The sequence below is a fragment of the Erithacus rubecula genome (genome assembly GCF_903797595.1).
Source record: "Erithacus rubecula genome assembly, chromosome: 5".
NCBI classification, from domain to species: domain Eukaryota; kingdom Metazoa; phylum Chordata; class Aves; order Passeriformes; family Muscicapidae; genus Erithacus; species Erithacus rubecula.
In genome coordinates this window covers 9,171,388-9,177,908 of record NC_136687.1, presented here as the reverse complement: position 1 = coordinate 9,177,908, position 6,521 = coordinate 9,171,388, and positions in this window count along the sequence as shown.

The following is a 6,521-nucleotide window of genomic DNA, read 5'->3' as shown; positions in this document are numbered from 1 at the left end:
CAAATACATCTTCCCTGCTTCTTCTGTCTGACTGGAATAGGCTTTCCCAAGAGAAAATTTTCTTACAGAAAATTGGGTCCTGATGTTATGAAAACCCTTTGCATCCTATGATATAATTTTTCTGCCCTTATTTGGACTATGTTTAGAAATGCTTTGTGCACAATTCATTTATTTACACTGTGTTTTTCCATATTTATGAACTGTGCTTTGATGTCACTTAGAGAGTTTCAAGTTGAGATCCTGTTGTCCTCAGTTCTCCCTGTATGTGATGAGAAGCAGAAAGGAAGCACCAGTAACTTTGTTGTACAGCTAGAGCATGTGAGAATTCTGTGTAATAAACCCAGGAGAGAAATTGCTAAGAGCTAAATCCAGATCTCCTAGATCCCCCAGACCAAACAAGTATCTTCTCCCTTATCGAATATTGCTTCATTTCCTAAAGAGTCAGAGGAATGTTTTTATCTGTAGCATTTTCCACATCAAGCTTTCTAGACCTGTTTCTCATGTCTTTGTTACACTGATGCAAAAGAGAATCTTTGGAGCAATTCCCTTGAGGTTGCCATCATGCCTAGACTTTCTTGTTATACCAACTCACTTGTGTGTGACACGCCTTGCATCTTCAGATTTGTGCAGTGCCATACACACAGAAAAGCTCAATCTGTTCCCTGCTTGTTGACTAATTGTGACTGCAGCTATAAAGTTCAGAGGTGGAGGGGGTACCTTCCTCTTAAAAATGACCAGTGTTACTTTCTGTCACAGAAATGTGATGTGCCTGTAATGATGGCTTCATCCCCCTGTTGTCACTAAACAAACAGTTTTCACACCGCAGACCAAAGATGCTTAGTTGTACCTGTTGAATATTCCAATTAATTTGTAAAAAGCCTACTTGTGTTCTGAACTTAGGGTAGCTGTGGGTGCAAGAAGGATGCTGTCTTGGCCAAAGTTAAACCCTATCCATCCATGTGTACCATGTTAGTACCAACATTTTACAGTTTGTGAGGGGTGTCTGTAACCATTGATTAATACAAAAGAAATGAAAGTATTTCTGGGTTTGTTGCTAATTTTTCAGGTCTTGGCCATGAAATTGTTTGCTAAGAAAGCCTAGAGAGTGATTAGCTTATTTTACTGTAAAAGAAGCTTTTTTCTTCCAGTTAACAAATTTCTGATTTTGAAATAAATTGTACAAAAAACTCCTAGTACAGCAATAAGGGATGAAGACTGGAAGTGACACAGCAGTATTAACAATTGAAAACACTGTTGTTAGTGCTTGCCAAATGCCTTGGCCTTTTAATCAAGTCACTGTGTAGGGAGGGAAAGGATATTTCCTTATTCATCAAAAAAGGTTGCATTCCACGAGCAGTCCCTAGTTTTTTTAATTGTCTGTAAACCTTGATGAACTCACACATCACATTCAGTGGTCTGCAAGTGCTGCTGCACCCTAGCAATCTCCCTCTGAGGTAATAAAGGCCAGCTGAGGTGCTTTAGAAAGCATTGTCATTCCCTTTGGCTGCAGGAGCATCTGTGTCATATCAGCTGTGGTGTGACCCTTGTCTGCTGAGATAGGAGTAGACTTTATTAATTTCCACTTGTCCCCCTGACATCAGCCAGAGCTGCAAAGGGTAATTACTCAAAGACAGGGTCAGCATCTTCTGAAGCCAGCAGTTAGCATTAAGTTTATGACCCAAACTTGATATCTCCATTTCTTGGATAAAAGGAAGTAAAATGGCAGGTGGTGTCTTTTTAAAGCAAAATATTCTGGCAGTCTTTCTGCCAGAAAACAGAAAGACTTCTGTCTATGCCTCTTACGAATTAAAAAAAAAAAAAAAGAAAAAAACTGACCTTGATTTCTCAAATGAACTGGCCTGGCAGCTACAGCTTTTACAAGTCAAAGTGGTCATTGACCTCATCATCTCTGCAAGGCCTAATCAGCAGAATAAGGAGAGACCTCCAGTTGCTGTAAGAAAGACTCATGAGTATTTCAGGACATTTGTATGCTGCAGCCCAGCAAGGTCATCTGTGGCTGCTGCTCAGCCCTAGCCAAGCTAAGCCCTGTGGGAGAGCTCCCTCTCACTGTCCTGCTCGTGTGTGCCCACTGTGAAGCTGAGCAAGGCAGTGACAACTCTTCATGCTTAATGTGTGGTAGAAAACAGGAATAAGAACACACCATGCACAATAAAATACCATTTAGAAACAGAGATTGTGGCTGTTAGGAAGACAAAGTATGGGTGGAACAGACAACAAAAAACAACACACAACAGAAAGAAAATAACCATATCCCGAGGAAAAAAAAAATTCTTTTATATATGTTATATGTTAATTTCTTTTATATAACTAGATAGGCATAACACTGGGCCAGACTGCTGTACAGCTGCCAAGGACTTGAAGGCCCCTTTCTGCAGGGATGGCACCTTACAACTCTCTACCCTCAGAGCAGTATAAGATGGGTAACATCCCAGAACATCAGTGACTCTCCCCAAAAGGAGCCATTGATGGAGAGAGAGCTTTTAGGGTGAGTCAGTGTGCCACACACTTTGTCATCTTCCCTGAGCCCCACAGAACTGCTCCTGTGGCTGATTATTTGTAGCTCTCTGCTCCACCACTCTATGAGTGCTCTAGCACATTTGTACCTCTGGTATCAGCTAAAAAACATCACCGGGAGGGGAAAGAAAGGCACTTTGTATTTGCAAACAAGGAAAAACGGGAATCCAGCACCTGTGAAGGAGTTGTATATGACTCAAGATGTGCATGAGCCTCAGGGTTGGCCAAACTTTTACACTTGGTAATGTGTAACATAATGTGTGATGTGTAACAGCAAGCTCCTGATTTGTAGGCTGTGGCTGCTGTGCTGTCCAGAGCAGTTGTATCTGCTGTAACTCCAGGAATTTTGGACTGTGAAGATCTGAAAAGGCTTGAAAATGAAGCAGAAATATGAATTACTGGGGAACCCCAGTGCTCACAAAGAAAATTAGAGCAAGGCAGCACTTCTGCACAACCTGCTGTCTGTGTGCTGTTGTGCACATTCTACATAACCAGGCGACAGTCCCTCCTTTCTGTGCATGTCCTGGGACTGCCTCACACTCTTTAAAGTTTGTTTTTACTGCTTGCTTCTTGCTTGAGGCTTTGTTGTTTTGGCAGGAAAAAAAGGAAGAAGGAGGAAATTTTATTTCTTTCTTCCCAAGCTCTGGGTCTGAAATGCTGTGCTGAACATTTCAAGTCTATAGCAAAATACTAAGGCACTGGGTTGATGAGAGGTTTATTTAACCACAAGACACTGCAGGATATAGGTGATGCTGCCTCTGTTTAGGTGCCACCAGGCAGGAGCTGGTGTTTGTAGATATACAAGGCTGAGGGCATACCCCAGGGAGGGTGTGTATGGACACTATGGGTGTATTTTCTGTGCCCACATACAGGACTGAAGTCTGAGTGTTGCTTTGAAATAGGAAGAAAGCTGAAAAATGGAAGGAAAAGGCTGTTTAGCATATTTTTAAAAATACTATTCCCTTTATTTACTTGACTGTCTGTAATCTTTATTTAATTGGATGTGCCCAGGGAAAGCCTCTAGGTCTGTGTTTATTCTGAACCTTATTCCAAGAGTAGCAGATTATTTTTGCAACTTTGCTGTTCTGTAAATAGTAGATTTGGTCTTTTATCCAGGCTTTCCCAGTGTCAGCAGAACAGCTTGGTGGACTTTTTCTGTAGAAGAACTTTGCAGGTGATGCCATGACCTACTGTCAATTAGGGCTGAGTTTCTTAGGAGACCTTGGATGGTCCAATTCTCTATCCTCTGTCAAACATTAGAGAAAATGCTATTTTGCATTCTTTTACTCAAAAATGCAGATTATATTTACTAGCAGTGAACTAATGCTCATGAAGAACAGAACACAGATACAGGAGAGGAACTTCAGTCTGCAACAATCACAAACAAAAAACAAAAAAGCAAATATATATTTGGGTTTTTTCCTCCTTTGATTTTTATCCTCTGGGGAAAGAGGTCAGACAGTGCTCCCCCCATCCCCCCTTCCTCTTCCCCTCCCTTGCTCTGTCCCCCAGAGACTGTGAGAATATGTCAATATTAAGCAGCATTTTCCCTATAAAGATCTCTGGAGAATAACAGAAGCAACTTCTTGCTCTTTCTTTCTTCAACAAACACCAGCCAGACCTTCACAAACAGCCAACTGAAGCATAGTCAGGAAAAAACAAGTAAAGGCAGCAGCTGCCAAGGAAAATAATTGGGCAGCACGAGGGTTTTGGTGATGCAGCTGCACAGCTGCTGGGTTCAATGACTCTCCATTGCCTCCATCTGAAGTTGTGCTCCACTCTTGAAATCATTTTTACCTCCATTACTATAAATAGCAGGGCAGGATACTTTTCTGCTTGCAGTCCCAGAAGCAGCTTGGGAAAAAGCAAAAACACAGCCAAACCCTAACAACTGACCCAGCACACAACAAGAAAACAAAAAGCCTTCAAGCTTCTTCTCAGTCAGTTCCTAAATGTCAAAGAGACATCATGAAATTAGACAGTACAATGCTAATGCTTTTGGTGGTGATTTTCTGACACCTTTGTTGGTCAAGATGTGCAGCACTACAGGAGCAGTGCCAACTGCTCTGTTCTCCTGCTGTAGGAACAAGTTCCCCTCAGGATTGGTGTCCCATGGACTGCTGGTCTTTCCCTCTGAACTACCTGCCTAAATGCTCCCTAAGATCAAGAGAAAGAAACAGTAGCTTTCCTGTTCTTAGAAAGCAGAATTCAAAACAAGTCCAAAAGGTTGTATCCTAAAAATATTTACTATAAAACCTCCTTCTCTGAAGTGGCCTCAGATAACCTGAACTGATGTACATGACTGCACTGTATAAATTCCAGTTAGATGACATGACTTTCAATGAATATAATTCCTTATAATCATAAAACAGATTCAGAATAATAAACATTTCACCTTTGATTACTAGCTTATGTTCAATACTAATTTTGAATGAGTGAAAAAAACAAAACCTCAACTTTTTTTCTTGTCTAGCAGAGTAAGACATAAAGTTCTGTAACAAGGTAAGAAATGTACTTTTTGAATATAGTAACAGGTGATTATTCATGGTATTGTGTAGATTTATCTACAAGAGCAATGGAGAAGGTTTTTCTACTGAAGGCAGCAAAATGTTGGTTCCTGACTTGTTTGGATTTAAGCTTACTGACGTGCCCACCACAGCCACCTACCTAAAGTTATCTGATCAGTGTTTGAAATGCATTAATTACACTCCCCTTTCTATCTATTTTACCACCAAAGCTGTTTCTCTCCTGTCTATAAATCTGTCTTTACACAGCCCCATTCCCATGGCATGTGGATGATGTAGGTGGTATTTCATGAATACCTTACAGATGACATGACTCGCTGTGTGTGGTACTTTATATCCTAGAGACTGGCCATAAGACAAAATTTATATGTGTGTGGCAGTATCTAACACCACAGCACTGGTTTGTGTCCTGATTTAGGGGAGAAAGTAGCAGAATGTAAACATCTTTATTAGAGGAAAGACTTCCCTCAGGTTCATCTCGATGCTTCTAATTACAGAGGCACATTTTGAGGTTCATTTATCTCCCTAAAAACACATCAACAGGTCAGACAGAATGAAAATAAAATATTTTGCATCACAGGGTACATAGAGTGTCCAGAAGCTGTCAAGAAGAAGGAAATTTTTCAAATTTGTAGTGGCAGCTATATGTAACTAGTTTTAAATTGTGTGGTTTGCTCCATGTTAAGTATCTTTAGCTAAACTCAGGCCATTTTGAGAAAATACTTCAAACAAAATAGGAAAGATCTGCATGACATTAAGGCTAACTGCTTTGTGATGTGTAGCAGCAGCTTGTTGTCACTGATAATTCCCCACCTCTAATTGTGCCAGCTTTATCAAGTAGAAATTCATATTAATTATAATGCACTACACATTACATTTTAGGTTTGCCCTAAAAACACAAAAGAAAAACTGAGCCACTATAGGTAATTTAAATTTCTTCTGTGTGTGCAGAGATTAGGAGAATTAGAGAAGGGGGTGTTAGTGGCATAGAGGATGTTCTGGGTTAAACCCAAAATCTAATCCCATGGCTGTAGCAATAGTATTTTGAAAAAAAATTTTTCAGCTGCTATGATAAATGTTTCTAAAAACAGAGGAGAAGTTTATAGTCTGTTACAACAATGAATCAGAATAACTCTGCTCATTTTCCATGCTAAGTCTCAATGGCTTTGCTAAACACCATATTGGCTCATTTGAAACAGGAGAGTGATTGACAGTGTAAGGTAACTAAAATCCTGACAGAAAACAGGTAGATTAATTATCCCTTAAACTAATACTCATCTGCTCCTCAGTTCCAGGCACAGGAGCTGTGTCTGCTTAACAAATAATCTGTCTGTAGATTCAGAACAAATACATCACAGAAACCCAGGGCCTGATCCTGAAATCTGGGAAAGAAAACATGTGCTTGAAGTTGAGCACATAATTAATATACTGGTGAACTCTGAAATCTGGTCCATGCTGGAA